Raw genomic sequence first — 21118 nt, 5'->3', positions numbered from 1 at the left:
AGGGTTCATCCTCACGGTTGCTCTCCCTTCTTGCAGGTGCAGGTAGGGAGCTGAAGCAGGCAGTAACCCTGTTCCAGCAGCTCTCAGCCAGATGCTCCACTCTAGGGCTAATGTAGAAGGTGCTCTTATTGCCACCTGGCAATTCGTCACACTGGTGCACTCGCCAATAAGCTGGCATTAAGTCTGTTTTGCACTACTGGAGTTGCACAAAACAGATTTAAGAGCTTGGACGGTCAAAACCTTCAACCTGTAACGCTGAGGGCCAGCGCGCAGAGAAGTCAGCATGGGCAGGATGCTGCTCCAGTAATCTCTGCTCAGTAAAGGTTCAACGTAGGGAGAGGTTGCAGCGTTTATGCTGCCTGAGCATCAGCCTCAGCACTGTTTAGGAGAGGCATCTCTGGCAAGGTGCCCCGTGGTGTATTTTACGATCAGTGTTGTAACGATACACAGTCTTTGCATCAATCAGACATTTATACCAATGACCTTAATAAACAACTACTGTACATATTGTGTCACCCATAAATACATTTCTATAATTTTACTGGAGACCTTCACACTTAAATAGTATAACATTTTTTACAGTTAATCAGTGAACATAAACAACCAATGCAGTAGTGTGTACGTGTAATGAATACAAAGCCGTCTCAAGTGAAAAAAGTTTCTCCCCCTCTCTGAAATATATTAATTCAAAACTCTCCAGATATAATAATCAAAATGCCGGTTCTGTTCCTACTTGCCACATCCTCAAGTGCTTCCCTTACTACATTTCCTCAGTATGTTGCATAGACATGACAGAAAATTGATCTAGGCAACCATTTATCGATTTACCTTCTGGTATGAAAAATTGCGTATTAACCTGAACTGAACTGGTTCTTCATTCCCTTCCTTCTTGTTCTGACATTCCAGAGGGAGGAAAACCCTCTCTTGGGAAAAGAGATCCCTGAATTACCATGATACATCATTTATTTGTTATTCTTTATCCTGATTTTCTATTGCATTTGTGTGAGTGTCTGGGTGTGAGTACTCTCCATAATTTCTGAACATGCTGACCAAGTGTCAAGCATGTTTTAAAGAGAGGAGGGAATTTCAAGCAAGGTAAGACTTGATTAGAATCTGAATGTTGGAAAATCTCTACAGTGACTACAGATATTACTATAGACATGGGAGAAGCTACCAGTCTGAATGATGGAAAGGCTCGAGAGTGACTATGGTCCAGACAGGAGAAACCACATGGAAGAGTAATACCTTCTATGCACCAAAACAGGACAAAGATCTTAGCTGGAACATGCAATTTGTTACACATCAGGATGTATGGTCACAAGACATCAGGATGTATGGCCACAAGACATGATTCCTTAAGAAATTAGACTTTATTAATTTTACTGTTCATGGTATTAGCAATTAACATACTTTAATAATTATTAACAGCTTTCAGTATTTCTGAGAATTGTACTGAAATTCAGACCTTCTCTATTTTGAGATGACCCAGCCAGGGAAGTGTAGTGAGAGAAACAGGGAAGTTTCTCACTGACACAGGACTTGGGTGGTGGTGGTGGGATCACCAAGTCTGTGTCACTTCATATCCTCAGTGGAGAGGTGTGTTGCAAGAAAAGGTGGAGCACATAGAAACAAGCTTTACCACTTTGGACAGTGTGAGCTAAAAGAGCTTTCAGGTTGTTTTAAATGTACATCTGGAACCCTTTCACTCTCAGATGACCTTGGGTTTGAGGGAAAGAAATACATACTCATAGAATATCCCAAGTTGGAAGGGACCCACAAGAATCATCGAGTCCAACTCCTGGGTCTGCACAAGACCACCCAAAAATCAGACCACATGTCTTAGAGCATTGTCTAACTGCTTCTTGAACTCCGGCAGGCTTGGTGCCATGACCACTGCCCTGGGGAGTCTGTTCCCACCTTCTCGGTGAAGATCCTTTTCCTAATACCTCCCCTGTCAGAGCTTCATGCCAGTATAATATAGATATAGATGAGAGTATATATAGCCAAATATAGATAAGAGTCATTGTTGTCCATTTTTCTCCTTAGCTGTGTGGAGTGTAGGCAACCACATCATACTCAAACACAAAACGTTTTGGTACTGTGCTGCTAGATATCCAAGACAGAACTTCCTCTCTGTGGTTCACCCTGACGGATAATGAGTTTCACAGATATAAAGCCGTAATGGATGAGTCTTTGTGCTGAATCACTAAGGATGCTTAAAATAAATCAGTCTCTAAAAGGTAGAAGAAAACAAAAGCTCAATCCTCATCTGAGGTAAATTGTCGTAACCCCATGGAAATAAATGGAGCTCTGCCAAGCTCTACCAAAGGACAATATTGTCTAAGCTCTATGTATGTTCCAAACTGCTTGCAAACGCACAATGAAAGAGAAAAGAACACTTATGTGTCCTTTAAAAGAAAAACTATTCAAAAATATTGAAGAAACCTCATGAAACCAAGGGAATTGTAAATCTAGGTTAGTTTATAACCACAAAATATTAATTTCCTGTAAGTATTAGGGATTTCTTACTATAACTATTATTCTCTACCTAGCACATAATATAATTACATATATTACAGTAATTATTATTAGCTATTATGCTGTACATAGTATTACAGTAACTTCCAAAAGGAAAAGACTTGCAAGCAATGGGTCTAGAAACAGAGGCACTGGGCTGGCATAACAACCCCAAGAACATTCTTGACAGAGCTGGGAGTAGAAAGGTGTCCACTGGGTGCTAGGCTAGTGATACTTAATACAGAAATGTTACTGTAATGATAATAAAGAGCTAAAAAAGGTGAGATATGTGCCTTCAGCTCTGGGAGAGGATTATTTTCCTTTGGAAAGGTGAACATCATCTTTAGTACAGTAACTTTTTCAGGAGGTGAATGTATCTAATTAAGTTAAGTGATTGTCAAGTGTATTTTAAGTTTAACAAAGCTCACATCATATTTTATTTCCCTTTTACATTCTGTACAGTAATTGTATAAAGTGCATGATTTACTTTGGCAGCATTATTCAAACTTAATTACAGTGTTAAGAAGCAACCATAACTTGAAAGAAAATAGCTACACTGCTGTGGGGATCCACATGGCAGCTCTGTTTTTTTTTTAAATCACATTTTTATTTCATGGAGAAAGTAAATTGTGTAGAAAACTTTTTGGATCCTGAAATCACATATAAGATTAACTTTCAGTAGGCTTCTTAAAGGATTGAAACAGCTACTTTGTCAAGGGATTTTAGATCTTTCTTTATATCCATCTTGTGATTCATCCCTATATATACCAGATGTTGTCCAGTCCTTAGGGGTATATTCTCTTATATGTAGGGCTGAAGGAAATAAAAGGATTTAAAATATTGTTATATAGGAGTAGCAAGATGTCTCTGGTGGATCAATATGTCTGCTACCTGGAATACATAATAGAGACAATTCATTCAAAGTGCCATTTTATACTAACAAGTCAGGTAGCTATTACCCACATTATTTTTTCTCTTAATGAATCAATGAACTGCTTATGGCATTTTAAGAGTCCTCCCCCTTAGAATTCCAAAGCATGAACAGCCTAGAACATGATAAATCCTAGACTCATTCTTATTTTGCAGAGTAGACATTCAAGGGAAGACCAAGTCTGGGTCTTGCTCCAGACTCAGAACTGAATTTTAGTGTTTTACATCTTCGGTTCTTAAAATCAGTGAAGCATCAGGAAACTCTGAATTTCTCTGTAAATGAGAGATTCTTTGAGATTTCAAAACAGTTACTTTCCAGGTATAGTGAGGAACGCAGCTGGACACTTATAGCCGTGGTAAAGTTTAGGCTGCAGAGCTATCTGAAGTTTACAGGCACTGACCTGACAAAACTCCAGACCTTTGTTGCACCTGTTAGATTGTTATCTGCAGGCATCATATTTATTAAGTCTTTAATGGCACAAAGGCAGTTGTCACTTCCTTAGTGAGGCCTATATTGATAATATGTAGTGATAAGATGCTGGTAACAGGATATATTTACTAGTACTTCCTCTTCGTTTCATTTTGTTTGGATCTAAGGCACTGGAAAAAATATTCTAGGGGGAATATCCTTCTTGCCCCTTACATTATTAGATGAGGGTAAGGAATGCATTCAGCTGGATCCAAACTCTGCACAGCGTGCTTTAGATTGGAGTGTTGCATTTAAGAAAATGGGAAGTGTTAAATCTTAAATTAATGTATCTAATCTTAAGGGTGAAGTACACTCATATGATTTCATATTCTAGGATCAGATTTCACTTTTGAGTTGTCCCTGTTCCATCTGACAAGGGATGTTCTTTGTCTCTGCTTGTAAGTTATAGTTGCTCTCATATTCTTTGGAGAATGATGACAATGTGGAAATTGATCAAAACCTGGTTTAGGTCAAAGCCATATATCTGCAAAAGGCCATAAAATTAACTTTTTGAGCTGGGCTGTACTCATCTCCCATGGTTTTCTACCTGCTTGTTTCTGTGAACAGACAAAAAATCTATAGTAGTGCATATACACTACATTACATGCACTTTCTTGATAAAATTAGTTGAGTCTCTTTTGGCTTGAGAGAACTTTTTCCCTTGAACAAAATTGATTTTTTTAAGTTATCTGATTTGTATTTAATACTATATTCAAATCTCTTCCTCCAGAATCCATAGACCATCCTGCCTGACCTACATCAACAATGAATTTCTCAGAATACATTAATCAAATACATTTTCCCTAAATTTTGTGCATTTTTCTCCTTCATTTCAAAAACGAATGACATTTGGTCTGTTTTTCCATTCAGCTGGAAGTCAAGTTCTCAATTTCTCTGTTAGTTTATAAGCTGAAAGTGCAACATAATAGCACTATATAGGGAGCGGTTCAATATGCATACACCGATGTGTACCTTTTATGTGTGTGTGCGTCATGACACCTGTAGGCTAATTATGGTGGTGAGACAAACATTAAAGTGAAACCCATAGGTGTTTTCTTGCAGAATTGAAGGTCATTGGTATACTTGGCAAAGAAACTTATATTCCAAAATCCGCAAGGGAGTCTCCACTGCCAGGATTCAGCAACCACAGGCTCCTGCTGACGCTTCAAAATATTTCATTGAAAAGAAAGGTTAATGGTTTTATTTTTTCCAAAAATAATACTCCCCAACCCCCCCCCCCCGCCCCGGGCTCATGCAAAATGCATAGGACTCAGATCCTCAGCTGCAAACCCTGTGCCTCTGGGTTCAGAGGAGCTGGGTTTGTATACACTATCTGAAAATCTGTCTCCTCAGAGTGAAGATAGTGTGATGGCAATTACCACACAAGTTGCAGATTGGCTTCCATTGTAGATGTCTGTTTTCAATGGCTCTTTCCCATGGCGTTCCCAAGTGCAGCTGGGATTTCAGTCATGTGCATTTAGCTATCTAAAGCCTAGGACTTAAGTCTAAGTTGGTTGTCTGTCTTACCCATTGTGTCACTAGGGAGAGAACCTTTTGTGGATGAAAAGTTGGCTGGGCAATCCCAAGAGAAGTCGAAGACTGCTTTCAATTAGGTCACAGCATGTTCTTCAGACTGGCTTAGAGAAAAATAACTTCTTAACTGAACGAGACATACAGAGAGGGAAGATTGTTTAAGCTTCTTCAAACAAAGGTTGTAGTACCCTCACACTTCATCCCTGAAGTACAAAGAAGACACCAAACTGCCTGTATCCACCCTGCACTCTTGTAAAAGGTGACATAGAAAATGCCCTAGATCATTTGCAGGGAGAAGCTAAAGGCAAATAAATCTGACAACTTTATTCACTTAATATGCAGGGTAATTCAGCGGGTGTTGAATTCATTTGAATATATATAATGCAGTGTAGACACCTGCTGCAACTGCACCTTGCATCCTCATTACATGAGTGATTTCTCCCAGTGAGAGCTAAGAACATGCTTCAAAACCCTCTGCTTTGAAGTAGCAGTGATATAAGGTTCCAATATGCAAGTATTGCTTGTTGAGGAAATATCTTAACATATTTAAAATACTTTGATGAGTAAAAGGGAAGCTTAGAGTAGTGTCTTTGTCACCTGTGGGTCTGACATTTACATTCAGAGGCAATGAGTTTCCATTCCTTGCCATGTGGTGCATGTGTGGGATTTAGGATTAACTCAGTTTGTGTTTGGCTTTTTGTGTTGGACCAGGTTATCAAGCTGGTTTCTCTTTCTTCTTGCTTTTTGTCTCTCTGAAGAGGGCAGATAACTTTGAGATGCTATTTGTATTGCAATTTTGTCATCCTCTCTTTCTGAGGTGGAGTTATACCTCTTTTGTTTTACGTCTGAAACAGAGGTTCAGAAGAAACAATCTGTCTGCTTGGTTATGTCCATCATCCATTAGATTAGGCAGTGCAGTCAGTTAGTAGTGAAGAGCATCATGTAGCATATACATTTTTAAGGCAGAAGAGAAGAACACCTCCTCTTGATGAATCTTCAAGAAAAGAAGAGAGAGCTGTAAAGCAGGGTAAGACAAATATAATTGATTCACGTTTCTTGGAAATGATACTGCAGAAAACACCTTTTTTTTTTTGGAGTTGAAGCTACAATATCAGAAAAATTCAGTCTTCAATGTAGGCCTTGTCTCAAAAAGGAAAATTTCACCTATGTTGCAGCCTCTATCCAGTTTTCTACCAGAATGAAGTCTATATATCTTTAGACTTTTGAAGAAATCCTTTTCAAAAGGATTTTTGATGAAGATTTTTTTCAAGAACTCATTATTTGCAGTGTGTTCAGAACCTTATCTAGAACATAAAAAATAAACTAAAAAAATCTAGTATGGGTGTCTGAGCCAGTTATAGTCTGAGACATAGTCTGAGATACAGGAGGCACCTGTCTCTTGACATTGACATACAGGAAGGCTGGAAAATTAGCAGCGTGAGTTGCCTAATCAGATATTTAAATCATGATTCTGACATTTAAATTTGTTCGGAAATTAGATTCCCATTCAAAGCCAAGTTCAAACGTGATAACAATAAACCACAGAAATCCCTTTTGTTCTTACATGAAAGTCTTCAGCAGTGAGAGAATACGGGGATGGTGCAGATATATTTTATTTCTGTTGTTGCTGCTAAATTCACTTAGTGCTAGATAAAATACTTTTCTTGCTAGTATTTATGGTAGAGACTGTGGGTTTATATCTATTTCAGACATACACTTCATGAAAATATTCCACAATTATCAAAGCATTGCTAGCTATCACTTCTCCTGCAATTCACATGGAATATATTTCAAGAAGTCATAGAGAAAGGGAGAAAAACCCATCCATAGAGTTTGTGGCTGTCAGGTTTATATGAATAAGATGTCTTTTGTAGTTCCTGTTACAAATAGGTAATAACGGAAAATTAGGGAGGAATTCAGTTTGCATTTTTGATCCTTACACAGGGAACTTTCCTGCCAAAATAGGAGTGTCAGCTGACAGAGGATTGGGAGGATGAGAAACAAAATAGGAAAGGGCAGCTGAGGATAATGAGAAAAATACATCTCTCCATCTGACTTCTGTTCTATCATCCTTTCTTTCTCAGGTTGGTATAAGATAATGAGAAACCCATCCTTTGAAATCTGGGCCCGCTACTGCATAAAAAAAATGTGTCACGGGAGGAAAGATGGATAACAAAACTATTGAAAGATGTATTTTAATTTGAATCACTTGATTCTTGACACTCTTTTTTTTCTTTTTTTTTCTTTTTTTTTTCTTTTTTTTTTTTCCTTAAGGGATGGTGGCTTGTAGAATTACTGTGTTCAGCAAAGTATGACTGAGCCAATGAACAGGACTGCAGAAAGACAAAATAGTTTTGTGTATTCATACAACTTTCCACACCCAGCATCATTGTAATTGAAGTCAGAGGCAGCAACTCTGATGGATGAAGTGTGCAGCAGAGCTACTGGGGGTCTAATTAGAGCTGGAGGCAGACTGCAACTGGGCAACCGTTGTCCCATTTTTTTGTTCTGTTTGCACATTTCCATTATTTTCATTATTCATAATTTATAATATGGGTGAATCAAAGGTCTTGGTCGGAACTGGAATCCCACTGTTCATAGTGCTAATTAGATATGTATGTCTGTTTGTTTGTGTGTGTATGTAGGCATGTGCACATATGGAAGCAGGCTCTGAGTGGAGGAACCTGGGTCTAAAAAACACAGGAGCAACTGAACAGTAGGGAAGCAGGGAAATGACGTGGGAATTAATCATCAGGCACTGATTAACACACTTAGTTGTATCATGTTTGGTTGTTTGTATTGATATATCTACAACCAGATGGTGATGTTTAAACATTTGTTTGGTATTTAAAAATGTTCCACAATGTTTTGCACAGACAAATGTTGATACCACTCGTTCTGGGTGCATTCAGTAAACAGAGGGTTGATGGTGACCAACTTAGACTCTCAGCACCTAATCTCAGTGAAAGGGATTTTGACCCTAATGCACAGCCCTGTTCTAGTTCTAGAGCTACCCAGAATAAATTCCACAGGGATCAGTCTCCCGCCTGGACTGCTCTGATGTTTTACAGAGCTTCATTAGACTTGATGACTAAAACAGGTTGAAGCTCATTCTAAGAGACTTACAAAGGTTTCCACAGTAAGGCTATGAAATATCAAGAATATGAGCACACTCAGGTCTAAAGTATGTAAGTCCTCGGTTATTGCTCTAAAAACTAAAAACCAGCACTGGCTACTTTGTGTATGCAGTAGGTATGGCCATATTTCCTGTTCCACAGACCACATTAGATTTCTTTCCTGGTACTGGATGGTGTCATCTTGGCATCACTATACTTTGAGGGGCATTCCTACCTCCTTGCTTCAAGGAAGAAGAAAGTGAAAAGTGGGAAGGGAATTTTTCTTGGCTTTTTTTCCTTGGTTTACACTGGACAAGTGAAACATTGGTGCAGGTTGTTGTTCTTATGGCCCCAGAAGGGATATTATCTGCTGAGAGATGTCTTTAGTACAAAACTGTGTTGTCACTTGTACAGAAGCCAAAAAAATTCTTGGAAGATGGGCCTTGAAGGTCATACAGGGCTGAAGTGCCAGCATGAGTGTCTGTGAACTTGCTGAGTACGGAAACCAGGGCCAAAAATGCAGGTTGAAAAATGAATTAATATGTAAAATCCATTGCATCAATAAAGTGTACTACATCAATATGTGCTGTGGTTTTACCCTGATGGGCAGCTGAACTCCACCACAACCGCTCTCTCACTCCCTCTTCTCAAAGGAAAAGGGGGAGAAAATACAATTGCAACAGGCTCAGGGGTTGAGATAAGGACAGGGAAATCACCCGTCAGTTATCATCATGGGCAAAACAGACTCAGCATAGGGAGTTTATTATATAATAATATAATTTATTGCTTATCACTAGTGGACTAGCACAGGAAAAAAAATAAAAGGAAACTAAAAACACCTTCCCCCATCCACCCTCTTCTACCTCTTTCCCCTGAGCAGTGCAGGGAAATGGGGAATAGATGTTAGAGTCAGTCCGTAATACTTTGCCTCTCCCTCACGGTCCCTCTCTGCCCCTGCTCCCCGTGGGGTCCCTCCCACGGGATGCCGTCCTTCCCGAACTGAGCCTGCGGGGGCTGCCCACAGGCAGCAGCTCTTCAAGAACTGCTCCCACACGGCTCCGTACCACGGGGTCCATCCCCCAGGAGCAAACTGCTCCAGCACGGGGCCCCCACGGGCGGCAGCTCCCCCCAGACCCCCTGCTCCTGCGTGGGCTCCTCTCCACGGGCTGCAGCTCCGGCCCGGGGCCTGCTCCTGCGGGGGCTCTCCATGGGCCGCAGCCTCCTCCAGGCCACATCCACCTGCTCCACCGGGGGCTCCTCCACGGGCTGCAGCGTGGAGATCTGCTCCATGTGGGACCCGTGGGCTGCAGGGGGACAGCCTGCTCCACCAGGGGCCTCTCCACAGGCCGCAGGGGAACTTGTGCTGTGTACCTGGAGCACCTCCTGCCCTCCTTCTGCACTGACCAGGGGGCTGCAGGGCTGCTTCTCTCACATGTTCTCACCCCTGTCTCCCAGCTGCTGTAGCACAGCAGTTTTTTCTTTTTTCCCTTTCTTAACTGTGCTCTCCCAGTGGCCCAACCAGCATTGCTTATGGCTAGTGCCAGCTCCCTTTTGGAGCCATCTGGAGCTGGCTCTGCTGATCTGACATGGGGCAGCTGCTGGGCTCTGCTCACAGAGGTCACTTGAGCAGCCCCGACCCCCTCCCCCCCCAACCCTTTCCACATAAACCAAATGCAATATGTGAAATATATTGTAGTCTATATATATATTGCAATATACAGTATTACAGAAGTGAAAAATAATCCTTTCTACCCCCATAGAGTGTCATATTCAATTCAAATTTTTCTGTCCTGTTTCCCAGGACAGAAGATCACTGGGTCAGCCTAGGGTGTGCCAAATAATTGTTTTGCACCATATTACACCATGTCTCCTTATTATTCTTCACTAAATTGTTACATAGGCAATGGGCATGGGCAGTTGAAACTGAGTTCATTTGTCTTAGATTTAGAACAGCTTTACCTTTGGAGACTTATAAGGCTTTCTCCAAATTTATTGCAACTCTTTTCTGCAATGCTAGTGCACTGACATTGTATCATATGGGTACAGTAATCTTTCATCTGCCTAACAGTTGCAAAGCAGAGTATCTGGTTTCCTTCTACTTTTCAGCTCTGTTTAGTGCATGTGGATAACACTAGCTGCTCCTCCTCTACATATTTCAAGCTATTTTCAAATATTGTTACCCTCTACATTGACCACAGTATGGCGTATATCCTCACCACTTGCTTAATAATATTGAGATCATGCTCAAACTGTGCTTGGAAATCATACTGCAGGCTGCTTAAAACAGGGCTGCTGCTGTGAAGCTCTGCTGTGTCTGCCTGCTGATATTACTGGTTTATGGCTGCATGGTCGCTAGAGAAAGTTGCTGGTGGCACAATGGAAGTTGCACTTGAAAATCACTGACTTATCATGAGACGTGAGATTGCGACAATGTGGAGGGGATTTCCACGTGGGTAGAGCAGCATTGTGCCACATGCAGTACACAGAGAATGAAGCTATGATTGGTACTCTGAAACAGGACTGAAAAAAAAGAGGAATCAAATAATTCTGTCTCAAATGGGCTGGAAACACGTTAGGAACAAATGCCAGAAAGTGAACCTGGCTTAACATTTGGAAACTGCATACATGTCTGGAGGGTGGTTTAAGCAGTTCTATTTCTGCTTTGAAAAAGAGCAGGAGCACTCTCTCAGTCCATCCTCAGCTGACAGGATCATAACAGTTGGGGAGGGGGCAATGAATACGCAGGCTTAGTAGCTTATTAAATTGCTCCAGTTATGTCACAAGCACTTGTTTGAATATGGCAGAAAGCTGAACTGAAGTCATTTAGATGCCTTTGAAAACTTGTTTTTGCGGCTTCGGGTTTTAGGGCAGTCTTTCCTGGGGTGATTTAGCCTTCAGAGAGGAGAGAGAGATTTCAAATAGATACTGATTTACAGTTTGCCATAGGTAGGCTGTTATCTCCTCACCTTATGATACAGAGCTGGGTACAAATCAGGAAGTTTGCTACTAGCCAGCTATCAGCTGTGGATTTTCAGCAGCATTAGATCCCAGCTAACAATTCTTTGTGCCCAAGTTCTGCAGAATTTACAAAAATAGTGCTGTCAGCTGAAGACACAGACAGGTCTTTGTCTTATATTTGGGTGTGCTGTGTACTACTTAGATTTCTGTTCATAAGATGCAGGTATGAAAAGTGTGTCAAAATTTCAGAAACAGCTGGGCATTTAAGGTGGGCAGAAAACAGAGCTGCTCTACTCCCTTTGGGTGAATGTCAAAATTAATTATTCAGCAGTGAGTGTGAACAGGGACAAGCAAATGCAACATTTCACCAAGTGAGAGACATTAATTCCTTGTTTAATTGAAGACTGATTTATTATTTATTTATTTATTTATTTTTACTTAGAATTTGACAGCTTGAAGTCACTTAGTTTTCTTTGAACATAGTAATCCTGGTGGTAATAGTGCTGTTGGATTTTTATCATAGTTATATTATAGGTGTGTCACTTTCGCAATCTTAGTTCATGAGTAAATTCTTCCATGTGGCTGGACTTCATGATCTAATAAACAGTCTTTCTAACTTGTCTTGCTGTTTTACTTGTAATGATTGAGGTATTAGAAAGCAAGAGGTTCACAACTTTTTGTTGTGAGCAATCATCCCAAATGGGGTAAAGAATGTATTTCTAATTAATTATTTTCTCTTGCAATCCTACTAGGTGTAAACTGTTGAGTCTATTCCTTCTCAGATGTAAAGGTAAGATACTTGGATGGCTCTGTGAAATCTGTTGTTAATCGTATGAGTACAAATCATCTGATTTAGCTCTTGCTGACATTGGTTTAAATTAGAAAGATCTCTGTTAAAGTCATTAAAACCTATGATGATTTGGGTTAAAACCTAAGATATAATAAAACTAGGATAGAGGCAAAATAGAACAGACTTATGTAATTGCAGACATAATTGTTCCACTGACTTTCCTAAGTCATGAAATATGCTACTGTCTGAAGCTTTTCTGTAGAAAGGTACCAACACTATATATTATCTGCAACACATTTATTTTTAGAGGGCCATAGCCTTTTTCATTTTCTTTGACATAGCAGAAAATCTCAAAGTCTAGATCAATCTGTCTTAAAATAAGGGCACCGAGCCCAGTTCTAAACTCTTTTGCTTTTATTAGACCAAATAATCCTCCTTCTCTAAGTACAATTTACTTATCGAGTTTTACATCCATTTATCCATCCACTAATAAAACCCTCATCAGTGCAGAATTTCAGGGCTCTATTGAACATTTCTACTCACCTCTAAAAGATGAGAACTTTAGTAACCCCATTTACTGTAATTTCACTGCTGTAACTGAACCACCTTCAGCTCCATGTTTTCTGCAGAAATCTGATCACATCTGGATAAGGGTAATTTAACAGGTACTTTCTCCCTCCTTTGCCTCCTCTACTTATCTGGTACTGTTAAACACTCAGCTTTGTTCTCTTGCTTAGTTCTTTGTGATTTTGTGACTGTAATGGCAAATCACATTGTATTTCACCTTTTCCTTTGGTGTAGCTTTCTGAAGGTTTGCATTGTTCTTGTTTTGATCTTTTGTAATACCATGTGACTGAAGGGGAAAATGGGAAGCCAGACCCTCTCTTTTAACTGTTCCACTGGTGAATTTCTGCCCATCTGCTTTGAAATATGTGATTGTGATGAATAGTACTTTGCCTAGACCTAGGTGTTTGTTTGTTTGTTTTTGTTTTTGCTAATGTATTTTATCTATGAGATAACATTGATATGAAGATGGAGCAATGGATGTAGAGATAACATTAATTATGAATTATTTTTATTGTTATGTAAAGCCACAGAAAGTAAACACAGACTCTGACCAATATTTTTGGAGCTGTATGAATGTCTAATGGTGCAGCCAAGGACTGGTGAGTGTTTTTTTCAACAACATCCCCTTGTCTTTTAAAAATCCCAGTTGATTCCTGTCTGTATTTTTACTAGACTGACTAAGTCTCAAAACAAAGCCCCAGGCACCTAATCTAGTACTGAAGAAATCAGTGCAAAGAGTGACCAAAAGGAATTCAATTGCCTAAACACAAGTGTGTTTTTAGATGACCAGGGATACATTATCTGGCCTCTAGCTGTTGCTCTGCAAGGTTGTACTGTTGGTCCTAAAAAGCTCTCCCTTTGTTGCTGTGTCATGTCTGTCACTCTGTGAGAATACCTCGGACACCCTATAGCATCTGTGATTAGGCACCTGATTTATTTACAGTCTGCTCTGAATTGCCCTGTGGCAATTTCTCAAAGCCACGGTCAGATTCTAGGGAGTTTGAGGAATTTTCAACATCAGCTTTCACAGAGGAAAAGATCCACAGTTGGGGTGGAAAGCATGGTTCTTGATCCTTGAGAATGAGGATGCAGGCTATCTCCGTGGTAATAGGGATATTACTGTGCTCTGGGTGAAAATTTTATGCAAGGATTTCCTGAAATTTTTATCATAAATATGAGCTAATATAGAGGAGAACTAATTTCTCCCCTCAGACTGAAGAAAATACTAGACTACATGTATGTAGATCTGAGGGTAGAAGTTGGCTGTGATGTGCCTTCCTCTGCTGCTGAGTAGAAAGTGAAAACAGCCACACGACTCACAGTTTCAAGGCAAAGTGTCATCTGCTACTAACCAGATTTCCACTTTAACATCACACTACAGAACAGCCTCTTAAATGGAAGGGAAATCCCCCCTCTGGCATGAATGGCCTCTGTAATTTAGGCCCTTTATTTCAACATCTTTCCTTGTAGGTTACAACGTATGCAGGGCATAAAGGTCTCTTTGAAAACTGTCTACAATCTGAGAAGCCATTTAGGGTTTGATCCCAGGGGCTTTGAGACTTTTCCAGCCTCATATCTCTCATAACATTGCTACCTGTTCTATGACAGAAGGTAAACTAGTGCCAACACACTCCCTAATGGGGCAAAGCAAAGGTCATCACTGGGCATCTGCCCCTTCCCTTGGACAATCCAGATTTGGATTGACTAAAATATGCACTTGTAAGGGTGAAGCAAACACTGTTATCCAGTACAGTGGGCATGGATTTTTTCACATGCACAGTGTCTCCTGACGTGGTTCTTGAGAGTAGATGATGCTCAAGAACTGCAATTAAGTCCTTCACATGCAACTCTTCCAGCAGAAGGACTCTTTTGAAATATCACAGTTCATCCTGCCTCCCTTCTTTCTGCTAGGTACCAGCTCTGTAAATTCTTCTTGAGTTTTCAGAATAAAGGTTTCTTTGTTTCTTGTGCATCATCAGAAGCGATAACAGCTCTGGAGGACACATCATGTAATAAAGCAATACGCTCAACGCTGCCTTAAGTGTGACGTAGTCATTTATACCTGTGTGAAAACTGTCTGTAACTGGCTGTAAAAGTCCTCTGATCTATGCATATCAGTGTCTCTCATTCCGGCAGCTTTTTATACACAGCTTTCATGGACTGATGGAAAAATGCAAGGCAGTTGAGTGTCTGACTTCTTTTCCTCCACAGGGTTAGTTTTGCATTTAATTATGCAACTCTGTTGTCTTGAAAGCATGAGGAAGTTCATAAACAAATGTATTGATGATGCATGAGTACTAATAGATTCATTCACATTCTCTTTACTGTGCTGGCTGTACAAAGCTAGAAGGAGAGAGAAACAGTAACTTATTTTTTGCCAACATCTAAATACATAATCTCTGAATGCCCTGGGAAAGCTACTCATTGAAGAAGAAAACAACATGTTTGCAGATTCTCTTTCTACAGTTCAATTTGTTCTTCCTAGCAGGTCACACCCAATTTTCAGGTGATTTGTTAAACCTGTCACTGCATACAAATCTGCTGCCATTCTACTTGAGGATGGGGATTTCTGAAATAGTTGACTGTAGACTTTATTCTATCTGAATGGCCAGAGATGCATACTTTTTTTTTCTTTTTTTTTCTTTTCTTTTTTCTTTTTTTTTTCTCTTAAAATATGTCAAAAGTCAAAATACAGGGAAGTTAAACTGTGGGAGAAAACAGCCTTAAGACTTCATCTCTTTGCTTTCCTAAATCATTTTCTCGCTCATTTTTAGTAGCATGACTATATTATTGATTAAAGTAGACTGTAATATACAGCCCTTACCTTACAGAAGAAAATGCAAGGCACATCTTTTTTTTTTTTTTTTTCCTTTTTCTTTTTCTATTATTTCTTGCAGCTGCTGGAGTCTGGAATCTATAATGCTATACACAGAATAAGATCTATATTAATCTGTGTACATTGCTTTATATTTTTCAGCATCAGCGGTATTGTGATGCAGATAGGAAATCATTTGCATGTATACTTCTTTCCAGTCAAGCACCTTAAAACAACTTTGTAAACATTTATGAGTTAAGCTTCACAACATCCTGGTGAGTGAGTGAAAGATTACTATCCTGATTTCACATGCAGAATAACTGAGGCATACCCAAGCTGTGAGACTCACCATGTCCACAAAGAAAGTCTGTGGAAATGGGGATTGAATGCAGATGTTTGGGCTCTCTGTCCCCCTCATTAAACATAAGACATCACTTCTGCCCAGATGTATGACTATTAATAGACACTCTGAGGTTTGTATCAGTGAATATGAATCCTAGTTTATATTGTGAAGAAAATGGATATGGCTGAAATATTGGTCAACATATGTTTCCTTCCTCAATACAAAAGCAAAACAATGCTAACACCAGCCAAAAACTTGACAGTGTATTAAGGATTTGTGGCTGCTCTGTGTAATTATGTGGATTGACTTTTCAGGTCATTGTCTTTAGGGTGTTTATAAGTGCTTTTGACAGCACAGGTTTTGCTCCCTTCTCATCTGTGTTGTCATGACTAATCTGGGGAGGATTTCCTGTAGGTGTAAATCAGAATAGCTTGAATTGGGGGATATCAGTGTACACAATATTTGTAGGATGTTTTCAGTATGTTTACTCATCCAAAGTTTTGTTTCCAGATATCAACAATCGATGTTAGACTTCTATATACTTTTTTATAGAAAGCAGTTTCCTTGCTTACTTTCTTTGAGACTATTCTTAAATAAAGTTGGCAGCCTGACTGGAAATTCATTTAAAAAAGGGGAAAAGAGAAAGGGAATGTGTTCTTTTAACAAGTTAGAGGGCTAAGAGCCTCCAGAATAATACTCAACTTATTGGTTTCTCTGATATAATTCACAGGACCACCTGCTGCCCAAGGACATCTGTTAAGCTATAGAGTTGAACTAACTTCCATCATGCAAAAGAGAGATTGGACTGCTCACTTTCCTCCAGTGACTGGAAAATGGTTACCAAGTGGGGGGGAATTGGCATATGTGATCTGTTTCTACTGTGCTGCTTGACTAGGTACTGATAATTCAGCAATCTGACAGGCTATGGCTTGGGAGAACAGCACAGTCATCTTAGATTATCTCTTTTAGCCTAAAACACAACAAGAGAAATATAAGAAATTGTGACTGAAGTGAAAATAAAATAAAATAAGTAAAAGCATAAATGCTATCACGCTCCTAAAATGAAAGGCTCTCATCTTTTCATTGTATTTAATTTGTGAAGCATGAGATGAGGAATCTGGAACTGCCAAGTCAGTTCAGGAAATAAATGGAAAAATGAATTGAAAATTTCAGAAACTTTTTTCCTAGTAGTATAAAATGATATTTAAAAAAAATATCAACAACTAAAACCTCATTTTGTGGAATGTGTTGCCATTGCTGGGACTGGAACTAAGATCAGAATGATTTTGATTCATTGCTTTCAGGGTGCTGGGGAGCTCTATAAGAACACTGTGGAGGATAATGCAAAAGCTACAGCCGTGTTATCCTAGCTGGTAAATGAAACTTTGAAATGACAAACTGTTCTTCATAACACAAGGGTCATTCATTTGTATTGAGTGATCATTGCAGAGGCAGGAGACAGCTGGTGGCAATGGGAAATAATCAGCCGATTCCTTCAACAACTGGCTACTGTACATTTAATTTGGCATGCACATATATACATGAAAGTATACATTGCAATATCTTAAAATGTATGTGTGTCTCTTTGTGTCTGTGCTTATTACTGTCATCTTGTGAAATCAGTCCCTTCATGAAATAATTAAAGGTTTCAGGTATTTTTGCCAGCTGACTGGCATTACAGGTGTTCTGGATGATATGCCTGGTTCACTCGGTTGTATAAACTGACAGAAGGTGAATCCTGGCATTATCCATGTGCTTTCACACTGTGATTATGTGGGAAATAATGTCTCTAGCCACTTCTTACTATTCAGGGAATTAATAAACAACAGCAGTGATACAAACCATAAGACCAGTCATACATTTTTCAGTCCTTCAGAATTTCTCTAGCCATGGGACAACATGCCCTTTCGTTGACTCTCCTTCTGGGAACTTCCTTACACTCAAAATTTCTCTGAGTAGGTTGTTTCCTTTTAACATCTATATTCCTTGTTGGTATTTCTTTCAAGATGCTCATTGGAGTGTGAAGGAGACAGCATTGTTCTTTGGGTGGGAGTCTCTTCTGTTTGACTTTAACACAGCACCTAAATCATGCTTATATCCAAAGGTACTTAAAAAAATGAGTGGTTTCATTGTCAGATCCAAATAATCAGGATACATTAGGATTCAAAAATTCTGGAGAGGGCTTGCACACAAGTGATCCAGCATTCCTGCTGTCCTGGTATTGGCTGTGATGGAGAAGGGTGCTAGAAATTGCTTCAAAGGTTTGGGAGAGGGCAGTAAGATCTGGAGAATACCAACTCACTGTCTCCCATCTAGGCATGCTGCAGGGTCTCAAGGCTCAACTGAAATCTGAGGCTAGTCCTATGACTTCATCTCTTGTCCAAGCATAATCAATTCAAAAAAAAAAAAATCTTCTGCAATGCCACTACTGTTGGTTCTGTTTCTCCCCTGGACCTTCCTTGGTCTCCATCTAATGATGCTCATTGATGGAGTTCACCACACCATCTGTTTCTTTCATGGGTTATTCGTTCATGTCCTTCTGACATGGAGCCTTTCCTTGGCAGGGAGGTGTGGGTCATTAAGTCCTAGCACTAGGAAGGGTTGCACTGTCTGATTATTACCAGACCAGGGTATTCCTGCATGAATTGTGGCAAACTTCTGTAGCACCAGTGAAGGTGTACACTGCCTGCAATGAGCTACACATATGAGGGCACTAGAATGAGGTCACCCTGTTTGCAGGGTGACTACTGTGAGTGGCACTTGTCTGATGCATATGGGCAGGATTCAGATTTCTTCCCGTGGCTATAGGGATTGGAGAAGCTCATTGGAGAAGCTCATTTGATAGAAAAGGACAAGCAAACTAAAAAGGTGAATGCTGGATCATGAGTACATGGGTTGAGAAGAATTCATATGATAGGAAGAGTTTACTTTCTCTTTGACACTGGCTAGCCATACACGTGTTTACTTCCCACCCTCCTTCCCCTTCTCGCTGAGCCCCTGTAATATCTGTTAGGGTGTTTTCAGAAAGCAGTTATTTTGTAAAATGAAAAAAAAAATCATTTTCTGAAATAGTCTCAATGTTGAAAATAACTGTTAGCTCTGTGATGTGTATTGTGTGCTATGTAGTTCTAGATATAAATACCAGTATATAGTTTTAAAAATAAATGTAATAGAAACATTGTTTCACTTGTCTTGTGATTCAAGAGAAACTGGGTTTAGGCATTTCCTATAATGTCTGTCTGTGATATCTGACAATTTTCTGAAATAACTGAAAATTTTAGTCATATCTGTGATCGAAACAGTCATTTCATGAAATGACCGAAAGTTTTAGACATTTTGTAAAATGACTAGTTTACTGTATGGCCACAACATACATGCAGATTTATCAAGGAAAGAAGGATGATCTATGCTTTCAGTCATATTCTTAGTGCCTTTCTTCCCCCATCCTCCCCAGCCTGCTATGGTGTTGGTAGCCAGGCCTGCTCTTCAGTGCTTCCTTTGGTTCTCAGACCGACAAAAAGCTGCCACAGCTTGTGAATCTGGGGGTGGATAGCTGCGTTGCATCCACTCTAGGACTGGGCTGCACGCATTTTTACAGCTTGCTCTGTGTGTGAAGGGGTGGTTTGTCACCTCATGTACCTCACTTTTAGTTATTTACGTCAGGCCAGCTTCTGCGTCTCCTCTTTGCAGCTATTTCTGCACCATGTGCTACACAGATTATCAATGAGCAAAAAGTAGAGAGGTTTTTATATTGAAACAAATTGAAAGATTGTGGGATTCGGATCTAGTGAAGTAAGAATTGTTTCAAAATACTCTGTTTCAGGGGGTAACGTTTATAGACAAGCATAAGACTTGACAACTTGGATGTATTTCACTGTAAGGCTAATCCATCATAGCCTGTGGAGATATATATATATAAGACCACTCAGGTCCATGCTTCTGTTTGATAGGTTTTAAATTTGCAGTTTAGGGAAATGCATATTACTAGAACAGGTTGCCCAGAGAAGCTGTGGATGCCCCATCTCTGGAAGTGCTCAAGGCTGGGTTGGATGGGGCTTTGAGCAACCTAGTCTGGTGGGAAGTGTCCCTGCCCGTGGCAGGGGGGTTGGAACTACATGATCTTGAAGTTTCCTTTCAATCCAAACCATTCTGAATTTAAAAAAAAAAAAAAAAAAAAAAAAAAAAAAAGGAAAGTTCTTGGATTTTGGATTTAAATTTACTGCAAATGTTTTCTCATGGATCCTGGGCCATAAGGAAAATTCAGTTAATTTTTCAAGAATTATTTCCCACAATGAAATTCTTTTATCCTCATCTTGTTCTTGTACTGACACTCCCTCTATGGCAAACTACAGCCAGATGATAACAAGTTTGAAATATGGACTTAGTCTTTTGCTTGTATTGATTTTTGCATGAATTTGAAATGCAAACTCAATGTCTTTCTAGTCCAAATAACAGAAGTCATGATTCTACTTAATGTACTGCAGAAAGGAAGAGAGAACCACAGTTGGCAGCATCTAGAAAAGTTAATGTATTCCAGGTAGTCAATTCATGCTTCATTGGCTCTTTCCAGCCAGCTAATGAATAAAGGTGCCTGTTTGCAAGCTTTTCTCTGAAGCTGATTAATTATCTCCACAAAATTTACTTTATTCATGTAGTGATCATCTGAGGTTAAACAAATCCCTAAGCATTCAATGCACTTGTAATCCATTAAGAAGAGATCTAATATCCATCCATCCATCCATCCATCTAGCTATATACTTCTAAAAATTTCTAGTATTAATAATGGCAATATTTGGGGATAGCAGTAATTAATCTTATCTTCCAATGCGATATTAAACTGAGGAAAAAAAATCAAAAATCTCAGTAAATAAAGTACGCTAAGATCTGTTGGACAGCAACTTATAATCTCTATATGCTATTACATTGTGCCTGACTCCTGATATATCTCAATTACCTGAGACTAGGCATACATAGTCTTTTAAGCTACACAGCAGTCTGTAAGCAATCCAGGATCATTAAGGATAACTTCCTGGTCCAGGTCTTAGACAAACCAGCCAGAGAAGAAGCATTACTGGAGCTG

The 21118-nt window shown here is 39.5% G+C and overlaps 1 long non-coding RNA gene across 1 annotated transcript; it reads left to right on the top strand.

Annotated features, from left to right (window-relative positions):
- Nucleotides 1–12589: 12589 nt before the first annotated feature.
- LOC308192451 lies at nt 12590–17896 on the top strand. The gene is made up of 3 exons (XR_013948819.1): nt 12590–13479; nt 15858–15970; nt 16769–17896. It is a non-coding gene; the product is annotated as an uncharacterized lncRNA (long non-coding RNA).
- Nucleotides 17897–21118: the final 3222 nt, after the last annotated feature.

This window comes from Anser brachyrhynchus (genome assembly GCF_964034855.1).
Source record: "Anser brachyrhynchus genome assembly, chromosome: 3".
Taxonomy (NCBI): domain Eukaryota; kingdom Metazoa; phylum Chordata; class Aves; order Anseriformes; family Anatidae; genus Anser; species Anser brachyrhynchus.
The sequence above is the reverse complement of the archived record's forward strand: the minus strand, read 5'-3'. Positions and strand labels throughout refer to the sequence as shown.